We start from the raw sequence: 14,698 nt of genomic DNA, 5'->3' as shown, positions 1-14,698 counted from the left end.
GGTGAAAATTAAAGATCGGAATTTAGTCTTACATGCAAAAAGTATGTTAAAACGTGGCAGTTATTGATCCCCTTTACGCTCCCTAACGTTTTTGCACCCTGAAGCGACTAAAATTCTGTTCAAGAGGAATATTAAAGGGAATCTGTGACTGAGAGAGAGAGTAGGGAATGGAAAGGGGAAAGCTGTTAATAGGCAGTCAGCCCTCACCTTTGTGCTTTGACCTTAGGGATTGGAATTAGGATACTGTTTGTGGGGTAAGAACCTCACTTTTAAACAAAGTTGGTGTTTCTACAGAAGGCTCTCGTTCTGGCCTTCTGTCTCCCTGCTAAACCACTGGTGTCCGAGAATTTTCCCAATTTGATGAAACTTAGAGCTACTTTACTGTTTCCTTAGATCCATAAATTAATGGACTTTAATTTAAACGTGACTGTGGTAAAATAGAAGTGTGAGTTCCAAGCAAAGATTTTACAAAGGTACCTATTTGCCTATGCTGTAGGAGAGGTGAAAGTTAACTATAAGAAACTGTCTTCCTTACTCTGTGTTGACCTTTTCACCCATCCCAGACTTGGTTCATCACCTCAACTAGCTGAGTCACCTTAAGCAAATTAATATAATCTGCAAGCGCTTTTTAATTAAAGTGGGGGGTGTTGAACACAGGTAAAGGTTTCTAGAAAATGAAAAGTTTCCAGTAAAACTCAAAAGTTTACTAGTTAATTAACAGATTACAAGTAGTAGAAGCCAAGCTTCTTGGCCTTTAGTCTGTAATGTTGAACTCTGTTTACTCAGAGAGTTTGAGGTGGCATCTAGTGCCCTTATGAAGTTTATAGGCTAACCCTGTAACAGAAGAGCTTTAATCTGTAGAACTTTAATTTGTGGAACAGAAAGTCTTGTATGCTTGGGTGCACTCATATGCATATGTATTTGAAAACACAGCTATGTTTAAGAGAACACTTCAGTAAAAAGCTGGACTGGTTCAGGATATTGCAAAATTATCAGTACTTGCTTTATAAAGTAAGTTATAGGACAATCAAGATGTTAGGGTCCTTGGTAGCTAGCTTCTAAGATAACCCCCATTCTCAGCTCTGGAAATGTAGACTCCACCAGCCCTTTGAATCAGGGCTACCCTAACCTGTATACTGGTGAAGGTGTGTGTTTTCTGAGGCTAGGTTATAAAGGCACTCATTGCAGCTTTCCATCTCATTCTCTTGGATTGCTTGCTCTAGAGGAAGCTAGGCTCTATGCCACTTACTCAAGCAGAACTTTGAAGAAGCCGTTGTGGTGAGGAACAAAAGCCTCCAGCAAGTTTCACTAGTTTACGTCATGTCAGTGAACTACCTTGATTGGGCTGATCCCGCAACGCCAAACAAGCATTGGATGACTGCATCCCTGCCCCACATCTCCTTGCATTCTCATGAGAGATAGAAAGCGATGCAAGATCTTATGTGGGTTTTTGCCCTGATCTAAGTTAAATCTTTCTAAACTTTAAACAACGGAAGAATGAAAAAATGTCTCTGTGATTCTCTGTGTAAAGTAATTTAGAGAATAATGTAGAATTCCTACCTATGTGAACAATGGTAATGGAAAGAATAAATGTAGCATTGTATGTTAGGATCTGAAAAAGTTGGGAATAGAAATAATTTTAAATGGCTACAAGGAAGTTAATCACATTTTTATGATGGAGGCAAAAACCTAGAAATAATCTAAATGTACCATGGTAATGGAGTGGATAAATTTGTTAAATTATGTTTTAGGGATTAAGAAATTTGAAGGTATCTTCCCTTTCTAAACCAGACCCTACATGGATTCTTGCTTTAGAAGAAGGAGGTGTTTGTGGTACAAATATATATGCTTTATATATTCACAAAAGCATCCTGGAATATATTCCTATACCTATTGGTGTTGGTTACTCCTGGGGGAGGGGTGTAAGAGACTTCCTTATGACTTTCTACCCTTTGTATGGTATGAATTTTTCATATCAATATAATTTTGCAATTAAAAAATCACTAATGAATTTTTTTTAACTTTAAAAAAAATTGTGGTTTCATTAGTCTGCTTGGGCTACTGTAACAGAATACCACAGAGTAGATGTCTTAAACAACAGAAATTTATTTTCTCAAAGTTCTGGAAGTAGGAAATCCAGGATCAATGTGCCACCAAGGTTGGTTTTTGGTGAGACCTCTCTTCCTGGCTTGCAGGTGACTACCATATCACTTTCTCCTCATATGGCCTTGCCTCTGTGCACAGGCACTCCTGGTGTCTTTTCATATAAGGAGACTATTCCTATTGAATTAGGACCACCCTTATGGTCTCATTTAACCTTAATTACCCCTTTGAAACCCCTATCCCCAGATAGTCACAATGGGGCCTAGGGCTTCAACATATGAATTTGGGTGGACACAAGTCAGTACACTAAAAGTGGTTAAGTATATATACATATAATTGACCATTTTAACCATTTTTAAGTGTATAGTTCTGTGGCATTAAATACATTCATCTTGTTGTGCAACCATCACCAACATCTATCTCCAGAACATTTTCATCTTCACAATTAAAACTGTGTACCTATTATACATTAACTCCCCATTTCCCCTCCCTCCTAATCTTTGGCAACCACTGTTCTACTTACTATCTCTGTAAATTTGCCTTCTCTTGGTACTCATATCAGTGGAATCATACGATATTTGTCCCTTTGAGATTGACTTATTTCACTTAGCATAATTTAAGGTCATCCATGTTGTAGCGTATATCTAAATTTCCTTCCTTTTTAAGACTGAATAATATTCCATTGTGTATATATGTGTGTGTGTGTTTATACACATACCATATTTTGTTTATTCATTTATCCCTTGATGAAAACTTGGCTTGTTTCCACCTTTTGGTTAACACTGTCGTGAATATGGGTGTACAAATATCTTCAAGTCTCTGCTTTCAATTCTTTTGGGATATACCCAGAAAGGAAATTGCTAGATTATATGGTTATTCCAAGTTTAATTTTTTGAGGAACCGTTACACTGTTTTCTGCAGTGGCTGCACCATTTTACATTCCCACCAGCAGTGCATGAGGGTTTCAATTTCTCCACATCCTCACCAACACTTCTATTTTTTTTTTAATATATTAGCCATCCAAATGTGTGGAAGTTGGTATTTCATTGTGCTTTTGATGTATTTTCCTGATAATTAGTGATGTTGAGTTTCTTTTCATGTGCTAATTGTCTATTTGGATACCTTCTCCAGAGAACTGTCTATTCAAGTTCTTTGCTCATTTTTTTAATGGGGTGGTTTGTTTTTTTGTTGCTGAGTTGTAGGAGTTCTTTATGTATTCTGGATATTAACCTTTTATTAGATATATGATTTGCAAGTATTTTCTCTCATTCTGTGGGTTGCCTTTTCACTCTGTCAATAAAGTCCTTTGCACAAAATTTTTAATTTTAATGAAGTTCAATTTAATTTATTTTTTCTTTTGTTGCCTTGTTTTTGGTGTTATGTCCAAGAAATTATTGCCAAACCTAAAGTCATAAAGCTTTTCCCATTTTCTTCTAAGACTTTTATAGTTTTAGCTATTACATTTAGGTCTTTAATCACTTTTCAGCTAACTTTTATATATGGTGTAAGGTAAGGGTCCAAATTCATTGTTCTGCATTTGGATATCCATTCTTCCCAAAATTTATTTAAAAGACCATTTTTTCCCCATGGAATGATCTTGGTACCCTTGTCAAAAATCATTTGATTATACATGAGTATTTATTTCTAGGCTCTCTGTTCTATTACATTTGTGTAAATATACATCTTTATGCCAGTACCACATTATTTTGATTGCCATGGCTCTATAGTATGTTTTGAAATCAGGAAACATGAGACCTCAGACCTTGTTCTTTTTATATTTTTTAAATATATTTTTGTATACATATTTTTATTGAAGTATAGTCAGTTTAAAATGTGTCAATTTCTAGTGTACAACACAATGCTTGTCATACATGGATATATATATATATATTCATTTTCATATTATTTTTCACCATAAGTTACTACAAGATATTGAATATAGTTCCCTGTGCTATACAGTATGAACTTGTTTATGTATTTTATATGTATTAGTATCTGCAAATCTTGAACTCCCAATTTATCCCTTTCCACCTCTTTTCCCCCCCGGTAACCATAAGTTTGTTTTCTATGTCTGTGAGTCTGTTTCTGTCCTGTAAATAAGTTCATTTGTCTTTTTTTTAGATTCCACATACAAGTGATATCATATGATATTTTTCTCTTTCTGGCTTCACTTAGAATGACAGTCTCCAGGTCCATCCATGTTGCTGCAAATGGCATTATTTTATTATTTTTTATGGTGTTCTTTTTATTTTTAAGATTGTTTTGGCTATTCAGGATCTCTTGAGAGTCCATATGAATTTTAGTAGAGATTTTTCTATTTCTGCAAAAAATATCATTGGGATTTTGATAGGGATTGCATTGATCTATGGATCACTTTGGGTAGTATCAATATCTTAATAATATAAAATATTCCAATCCATGAACACAGGGTGTCTTTCCATTTATTTGTATATATAATTTTTTTTCAGCAGTGCTTTCTAGTTTTCAGTGTACTAGTTTTTCACCTCCTTGGTTAAGTTTATTCCTAAATATTTTATTCCTTTTGATGCTATTATAAATGGAATTTTTAAAATAAAGATTCCTACTCTTCATTGCTAATATTTGCTTCAAATACTTTTACAGTTCATTTTTTTATTTTTAATTTTATTAATTATAATTTTAATGTACTGAAATTAAATTTAAAAAATTTAGTCAGCTGTTTCCTCTTTTCCTTTCAGATTCTTTTTTGACTTCTGAGCCTAGAAGGTTATCTTCATTTCAGCGGGTATTTGTTGAACACCTGCTATGTGTTGGGCTCTACAGGCACATTTATGAATGTAAAAATCATGAGGCCTACAAAGGACATTCAAATCCAAACATTTAATAAATATTTAGTTCTAATTTCTTCTAAGTTTTCAATTATTTATTCTATTTCAACTCTTAATTTACTTGGAATTAATTTTGGTCAACAATGTACTCCAGTTTTTTGAAAGTTAATGAGGCACTTCAAATTCACATTAAAGCTGTTTATTATTTGGTGTAAAACCTTTACTGTTAGCCAGTTGAAGGTGGTTATACAACTTAAATTCAGGAGAAGTAGACCTTGAGAAAATATATTTACTTTTATAGTTATCAGGAATAAATCAGATTACTCTTATATTTTGAAGAGTTTGACACTTCATTGCTATCTTACTATTTCTCGAAGATGGAGTACAAGAGCTGTATTTTCATAATTTAAAACTTCAAAGGGAAACAAGATTTTATATATTCCATTTTTGCTATGTAATAATTGATATACTGACAATATTCTATGTACCAGTTTTTTAGAAAGTAATAGAATGATTTTTTTTAAGATTTGTGTAATAGAAATTGAAGAAGGGGACCTGGTGAAGGAAAATGGGAGGATGTCAGAAGTTTTATGGGAAGAAATTTGAAAACGAAGAAATACATGTAGGATGAAGAAGATAAAAGGCAAATTATTTGTCCTCTGACCTTGGGGATAAGTTTAATAAGTAAGTGTGGAGAAGCAAATGTGATAACTTCACTGTAGTTGCCATCTGCCCTTCAACATTTCTTCTCTTTAGAAGATATTACTTATTTCATTCTCTGGAGCATGTTACACACACACACATACATACACATACAATGATTTCTGGAATTCATTAAGCTATGTTTATTTTTCTTCCCCAATCTCTACCTAAAGCCTCACAAATGTGTTTTAGTCTTTTTCTCTAAAGTTTAAAAGATATCACCTTGTGCTATCAGGAAGTTTTTTTCTCCTAATGTGATATTTGGGATTGTAAATCTTGAAGGAATCCCAAGTATTACAGGTGGTTTTTAAGTGCCGCCTTCCTTTTCCTAACCATTATATTATGTCTTTATATGACTAAATCCACAGACTTTTAGCTTCAGCCACAATCCAAATGGCATACTAGCAAAAGTTCTAAGAGTTAAAAAGAGAAAGAAATAGAATCATGGAGGAGTCAAGTAGTGCAGGAACTCCACTGGGCCCCCTCCATGGGCTACCTACTTAACTTTCCCTAAATATTCCACTACCAAATAGTGGAAACCAATTACATATACACTTTAAATTCTAAGATGTGCTCTTTTCTTATATTGTAACAAAGTAAATAAAGGTAGATATGCAGACAGTACAAAAATCCTGAAATGAATTCCAAATGTAATTGTTAAAAGTGATCTAAATGCCAAATAATGGGAGATTAAAATAGATGAAAAGATGTTCCTTTCGTGAGACAGGCTTTAATCTGGGATCAGCTCTGACTGGAATTCCTTTGGGTCTGGAAAAGAGGCTATGCACCTTGAGAAGGAAAGGTAGTTGGAAAGTAAACTAGGCCATCAGGGATGCTCTGGAAGGTTCCAATGTACTCTCTGGGTAGGACTGTGGATCAGCAACAGCCCAGACATTCAATTAAATGGCACAATATATATGAAAATGTTTTGTAAACAATAACTAGACTATTAAACAACCCAACAAATCCTGAAATTGCTAAAAATTTTTCTTATACAAATATTTGCAAGTCACTGCCAGAAACAATGCACTAATGCTACTAATCATATGAAACAGCATTGGAAAGGAGTCCAGCTCATATCATTATCTATGTCGGGGATTGTTTCATTTTAAGTGAAACAGGATCCTGTTTTTGAGCCCAAAGCTAAGAACATACTATGCTAAAGACTACCTGCCCTTCTCTAACCCATTCCATGTTTGAAGAAGCATCAGCTTTTGGAGTCTATATCCCTTCCCCATCGGGACCAGTGAGAGGTACCTGTTAAGAAAATCATCATTACTCACTATTATCCCCTCCTTCCCATAAGAGGAAGATAGAAACACGTGAAAGTTGCCTTTTGGGGGAATGCAGTGTTCTAAAGAGAGGTTATTCTTTCTCTTTACATTAAGAGAGAGGGTAGAGAATTTCCCCCTTCTCTAAGACTGAGGAGGGAGTCACCAAAAGAACCACTAATGAAGTAGGGGTGCTTGAATCCTCTGAACAATTACTGTCTTCAGTTAGTTGAGAATTGGTGATAGCCTCTGGTCTAAAAATTGCCAAACCATTGACCTGATGCTGCTAGAGACATGAGACAAGAGAGAGTAAGTAAAGCTAAGAGAGGGAGGTGTCAGCTGGGTGGTGGGGCAGTCTGCATTTCTGCTGTTTGGAATGGTAAAAAGATTCCCAAGAGTCAAGTGCTACTACATGGTACATAGCAGGGCCTTAGACAACCGCCCATTACCACATACATGCACAAATGCATATGCAGTGCATACCCACACCAGCTGTATATTATCTTCAGTTCAAGCAGTCAAAAGAGATATCTGGGGTTTCTAAATCCCAATGCTGAATTCTGGGGAGAGAAAAGCCATTTGGCCCAGCTTAGTTGACCCCTGATTCAACTGGCTGGGGGCTGAAAGGGAATATTATGTGTGAGCAAACTCTTGGAGGAGGAGGCACAGGCAAGCTTATTTAAAGCAGGAAAAAGGTGAAAAGGAAACGAGAGGCATTATAGCACAGTTAACTACAACCAATATTTTGATGATAACACCAAAATCATGAATGTGGCCCCCTGTAGAAAGAAAACATTTTCCATTTCCTGCCCAAATCTTCCATTTTGAGTTTTAAATCTCAAGGACAAAAAGAGAAAGTACTAATTTGGAATAACTGTGTATTTAAGTTACTAGTTTTAGTTAATCATTAGGTAACTGACATCCAGGAAAAATGTTCTCGGACCATGAAGAAAGTTCAGAGTCCACAAATAGTCATCATTGTCAGCAACAATAATAAACACCTATCGAGCACTTATAGAAGGTCAAGTCCTGCTGCTGCAATCTTGGTTCAGTTCAGTTAAACTGATGCCTTCTGTGAGCAAATCATTGTGTGGAGTGCTGGTGCTGGGACAACTGGGAATCCACATGGAAAGTCTTAAATACACAACTTGAATTTACACATATGTAAATATGTATGTAACCACTACCTAGATCAAAAAATAAAATATTTCCAAAGACTCCCTCATTCCCCTTCCCATTCAATACCTGGAGGAATGCCTTTAAAGAGAAAATTAGAGCCAAATGAATCTGTGGGGAATGTAAAAAGGAAAAAGAGGAGCATACTGACTGAGAAGTGGCCTGAGTTTTAACAATAGGACAACTTGTTTCCATAGTACCTAAAAAATGTTTTAATAGAAAAGTTGCTACCCACGAAGTTTATTGTAAGTGGTTTAAAATACTAAAAGTGTCAGATAAGTAATTTCATAATTTTTAATTAAAAATCCAAATAAATCTGAGTAATTAATGTTAATTGCGATTTTCTTAAGATTTAATGCATATTTAAAGGGACAAAATGATGGTACATGGTGGAAAGATAACATAATCTCTAGTTTTTTGCCACCTGTAGCCAGATCTCTAATTTCTACCCTTTCTATTCAGACTAAATCTCAGAATTTCCCTCCACTACACATTAAAAATCTGTAGACCATTGAAAAGACTTAGAAACGATAACCAGCTCAGAGGCAATGAGCACCCAGATGATGGTCTCTGAAAACCAGTTCACACTGACAGAAACCAGGGTTCCTTGCAAGTTGGAAGCAAGAAATGTGCAAGATGAACATGAAACATCTTGTTACATCATGATGCTATCAAAGCTACCAAAATTATGGCAGAAGAACTTAGGACTCGACTTGAAGGGGCTCCCACTGACTGAAGATTTGTCAGTTTGAGAAACAAAAAGCAAAATAATCTTTGACTTGCAATATATCAAATATATTAAAACATTTTTGATTGCCTTTGGAAGATGCTAGTCAACTAGCCCATTCTGAAAATATTAATTGGAAAGAATCATGCATTTGTCTAGTCTATACTATATGAACTATACCTCAGAATAAATAATTGGTGAAGGATAGATTTTCTTTATAGCATAATTCCAGCTAAAAAAAAAGAAGAAATGATTGAGTTAGAGTATCACCATTTAGCAACCCCTAATTATTAATGGCTGCAAACACCCTTATGTGAAAAGATAATAGACTGATCAAGCTGACAATCTAATTAGCCTAAACCCACTGATTAATCTTAATATCACAAAAAGACAGATAACCAGACATTAGGAGCCTCTTATTAAGATGTAATAGGAATACCCATTGCGACTTATGAAGTATTTTTGCCAAAAGAAACCTAACCTGAATCAGATCAAACATAATACCATAGGGATACAAACAGCAAAATCTAAAATGTTAAAGGCAAACCAAGTTTCTTCAACAAATGAATTGCAAAAAATTTAAAAATGGTGAAAAAACCTATAGATGAAAAGAGACTCAAGCAACAACAACTTAATATAATACGTGGAACTTGTAAACCAACTGCTAAAAAAATTTGGAGAAAGTTGGGGAGATATGACATTAAAGAAATACTGATTTTTTTAAAGACATGATAATAGTTTTGTTAGATCAAAAATTTTTTTTATTAAAATATAGTCAGTTACAATGTGATGTGTCAGTTTCTGGTGTACAGCATAATGTCCTAGTCATATATGTATATACATATATTCATTTTCATATACTTTGTCATTAAAGGTTATTACAAGATATTGAATATAGTTCCCTGTGCTATACAGAAGAAATTTGTTTTTTATCTATTTTTATATGTAGTGGTTAACATTTGCAAATCTCAAACTCCCAAATTTATTCCTTCCCACCCCCTTTCCTCCAGTAACCATAAGATTGTTTACTATGTCTGGGAGTCTGTTTCTGTTTTGTGGATGAGTTCATTAGCATCCTCTTTTTTCTTTTTTCTTTTTTTTAGATTCCAAATATGAGTGATATCATAGGGTATTTTTCTTTCTCTTTCTGGCTTACTTCACTGAGAATGACGATCTCCAGGTCCGTCCATGTTGCTGCAAATGGTATTAAAAAATGATTCTTTTTTTCCTTATACACAGTGAATTATTTACAGATAAAATGGTAAGAGGCCTAGGATTTGCCTCAAAATTTTCTAATACTAGGTGTAGTGGATATGACCATGTGCTATATTGTTGAAGCTAAGTTTTGTTATACTACTTCTTCTACTTTTGTATATTAATTTGAGAATTTTAATATTAAAAAAGTTTAAAAATCTTTAGGCACAAATTTTTTTTGTAAAAAAATCAATCGAACCTGTCACAATTTATTGACTTTATTTGGACCTCTATTCTCAAACACTCAACATTTGTAAGACAATCAGGAAGGTGAGAACACTAACTCTATACTTGATGATATTAGGGAATGTCTATAAATTATTTCTGTATGGTAATGCTATTGTGGCTATGTTAAAAATAGAATCATTTTCTTTTAGAGACACACAGTAAAATATTGTAGATGAAACATAGTAGCTAGAATTTGCTTCAAAATAATCAGGAGGAGGAAAATGGCTGGTGATAAAGATGCAAGAACCATTATCCATACAGATAGACCAATATTGATAGTTTTTGAAACTGGGTCATTATGATTATTGTATTTTTCTCTTTACTTTTGTCAAAATTGCTCCATAACTTGTATTTCCTCAAAAACATGTTTATTGTTGGGTGTTTTTCATATCATGCATAACATTTTAAAATTTATTTAACCTTGCTTTTCACTCATCTATGAAGAGCTCACTGTTGATCATCCTAGTAATCAAGAGTTCAATATATTATATTAGGTCTAAAGATGAATAACTAAATCAGAAGTTTGACAAGTTCCCAACCGCTTTTCAGAAGGTACATGCTGCAACACTGTATTTCTGATTCTATATCCACTATACTTTATATATGTCTATTAAAGTTACACTATCAACAATTAGTGTTGTGCTGGAACCAACTCACATTGCTTCTTCCCTATGAAAGCCAATTGTGCTCATTTCTTCCCAACTTCAAGTTCAGTGATGCCACAGTGGTAGCTTGAAATTGCCAGAGAAGGAACAGGTACACTATGGAAATTGGCAAATGTTACAAATCAAGGATTGCTCCCCCCAACCCACCCCCAGTCAATTGTTAAACATTTACCATATCATTGACAGTAAGCCTTTCTTACCATATGAAGTGGGTATTTGTTACGTATTCATAGTGCCATTCACACAAAGGTACCCTGCTTGAAGAAAGTTTGATACACTAAAGACTAAATTTTACCAAAGTATTAAAGGAAATAATGATTATTCACACTGCAAAAAGAGTTTTTAATTTGTAAAATAATTCTCTGTATAAGAATTATTATACGTAATTGTCCAAAACTGAAAACTATCTCATGGTTCTTCAATAAATAAATGGATAAATAAATTGCAGCTCATTCACACAGTGGAATGCTACTCAACAATAAACAAGAATGAATTATTGATACATACAACAATACAGATGAATATTAAATGCATTATGCTAAGTGGAAGAACCCAAAATCTGCCTTCTGAGATGGCTCACACTTTATGGAGTATGTATCTACTTTTACTTTAAATGCCCACTCACATCTTGTAGCCTCTCTGGCCTTCTGAGACAGCCTATACTCTGTCCATAGAGTGTGCATCTCTCTGAATAAATGTACTTTAACTCAAAAAAAAAAAAAAACACTATCAAAAGATTATATACTAAATGTTTCCATCTATATGACATTCTGAAAAAAGGTAAAATACAGAAACAGTTATAATGCACACAGGTCAGTGGTAGCCAAGATTAGGTGTGGAAAAGGACCTAAATACAAAAGAGCAGTGGAAGGAAATTCTTTCAAGTGTTGAATTGTTTTGTAGCCTGTCTGTGTTGGTGGTTATAAGACTCTATGCCTGTATAAAATCTCATAGAAGTGTACACACGCTCACGATTTTGTATGTAAACTTTTTTAATTTTAAAGAAAAAAAAAAGAATTCTCTGCATAAAGAGCTTCCTTGATGCTTAAAAAATGATGCTTTGTTTACCCATATTTAGCTTATGACAAGTTTTCATAAATAAATCTGTTGTATGAAGTGAGGCTCACTAAAACTGTACCACTTTTCACCCAGAAGTTGTATATCTTTCTGCAAAAGCTAAAGATTTTTTTAAAACAATCTGAGATAAAATTAACTTAAAATAAGCAGCACATGTTTAAAGAGTACAATTTGATAAGAACATACATAAACAGCCACAAAACTATCACCACAACCAAGAAAACTAATTTATGTTGCACACTCAATTGTTGCTTTTGTTAATCCCTCCCTTCTCTTCATCCCATTCCCTCCTCCCCATGCAGTCGCTGATCTTAGTTTCTGTAACTGCAGATTATTTTGCATTTTCTGGACTCTTCCATAAGTGGATTCATACAATATATATTCCTTTTTTGTCTAGCTTCTTTCACCCAGCATACTTATCCCTATTATTTCATGTATCAATAGTTCATTCCTTTTTATTGCTGTATAGCATTCCATTGTATGGATATATCATGATTTGCTTATCCACGAACCTTTGGCTATTAAATACTAGAAACATATATGTATAAGTCTTCTATGAATATATGCTTTCATGTTTCTTTGGTAAATATCTGGGAATGGAATTGTTGGGTTATATAGAAGGCGTATATTTAACTTTCAAGAAACTGCCAAACTTCCAAAGTATCATTTTATATTCCCACAGCAGTTCGTGAGGGTTAATTTCTCCATATTCTTACCAACAATTGCTATGGTTAGTTTTTCAGTTTTAGGCATCCTAATAGGTGTGGGGTGTTATCCCATAGTGATATTAACGTATATTTGCCTAATAGCTAATGATGTTGAGCATCTTTCCTTGTGCTTATTTTCCATCTATATATCCTCTTTGGTGAAGTAAGTCTAAATATTATAATGAAGACACATTCAATAGGCATAAACATGAAATTTAAACTTTCAAGTATTTACTATTTCCTCTAAGAGCTCTTTTTCATTGTTTAATAGCTTTATTGAGATATAATTCACACACCATAAAATTCACCCTTTAAAGTGTACAATTTAGTTGTTTTTAGTGTATTCATAGATTTGTGCAACTGTTACCACTATCTATTTTCAAAATGTTTTCGTAACTCCAAGAAGAACCCCCATAACCACTGAGTCTCTTCCCCTTCACCTCCCTCGTCCAGTCCCTGGCAACCACTAATACATTTTCTATTTATGTGGATTTGACTATTCTAACCTAATAGGAGAATTTATGGGGCATATGGTAACTCTAAATTCAACATTTTGAATAACTATCAAACTTTTCAAAGTGGCTATACTATTTTACATCCCACTGGCAATATGTGAGAGTTCCAATTTCTCTGCATTCTCACTGACAATTGTTATTGTCTTTTTTTAAATTTTAGCCATCTTATTGTGTATGAAGTGGTATCTCAATGTGTTTTTGATTTAGATCTCCCTAATGACTAATTATGTTTGACATCTTTGCATATGCTTATTGCCAATTTGTAGATCTTCTTTGGAGAAATGTCTTTTTATATCTCTCACCCACTTTTTAATCAAATTGTCTTTTTATTGTTGAGTTGTAAAGGGTTCTTTACATATTCTCGATAAAATATCCCTTAGAGATATGATTTACAAATATTTTCTCCTATTCAGTGGATTTTTTCACTTTCCTGATAGTGTCCTTCAAAGCACAAAGGTTTTTAATTTTGATGAAGTCCAATTTATCTTTTTTTTTTTTTTTTTTTGGCTTTTGGGTCATACCTAAGAAATTATTGCCTAATCTGAGGTCATGAAGATATATTTTCTTCCAGGAGTTTTATAGCCCTATAGCTCTTATACTTAGGTCTATGATGTATTTTGAATTAATTTTTGTATGATGTGAGTTAGGGTTCCAAGTTCTTCCTTTTGCATGTGGAGACCTAGTTGTCCCAGTACCATTTGTTGAAAAGACTATTTCCCCCCCATTTTTAAGAATTTTTATCCCTAATTGAAAAATATATCTATGCAAAATTCATGTGTCACTTAATTTCTAAATTCATTATCATCATACTTATGTAATATCTACCAGAATTATCTGTCATCTCATGACCTGAATTTGAATAGTCTTAGTTTTAGTTTGCTTTGATTTCTGAAAGATCTCTAGGCTGTAAGCTATATTTGCTTTTTGAAAAATAATGATTCCTGGTACAGTAATAAATAGTTTGTAATATACTTAGGGACAAAAAAGTATAATTATTTACAAATGTAACTTTTAGTACTTGTCGACTCTTTACAATGTTATTTAATCCTATAGTTTCTTTTATATATATACCTTTTTAAAAAAAATTTTATTGTGGTATAATTTCTGTACAGTAAACTACACACATTTCAAACATACAATTTGATAAATTTTGATAGATGTATACATAAATATTTTTTAAAGTGCAAAGATATTGGTAGAGAACCATTTACTTATATCCAGTGATGACATCATTAGAGCTAGACCATGGATTCTCCACCCAGCTTCAAAGTTTATATTTTTTAAACAAAATTTACATAACCTAACAAAATATTTGTGGAAGATTTGTACAGTGTTAACTTAGTTAAGCAGGAGCTGTGATTCCCAGAAATTGCCTTCCCTACATAGTTACAAGTTAGCCTGGCCACAAGATACATTTTGTGCATGATTTACAAGGCAGCAGTGAAACAGCAGCTGTCTTTTTTTTA

At 33.7% G+C, this 14,698-nt stretch overlaps 1 long non-coding RNA gene across 1 annotated transcript in view; it reads left to right on the top strand.

Moving 5' to 3' along the window:
* The window catches only part of LOC105089335 (uncharacterized), a 29,287-nt gene that overhangs the window by 257 nt on the left and 14,332 nt on the right, over positions 1-14,698 (top strand). The window lies entirely within an intron of this gene.

Source organism: Camelus dromedarius, chromosome 1, assembly GCF_036321535.1.
Source record: "Camelus dromedarius isolate mCamDro1 chromosome 1, mCamDro1.pat, whole genome shotgun sequence".
Taxonomy (NCBI): Eukaryota; Metazoa; Chordata; class Mammalia; order Artiodactyla; family Camelidae; genus Camelus; species Camelus dromedarius.
This window is presented reverse-complemented; position numbering and strand designations above follow the sequence as displayed.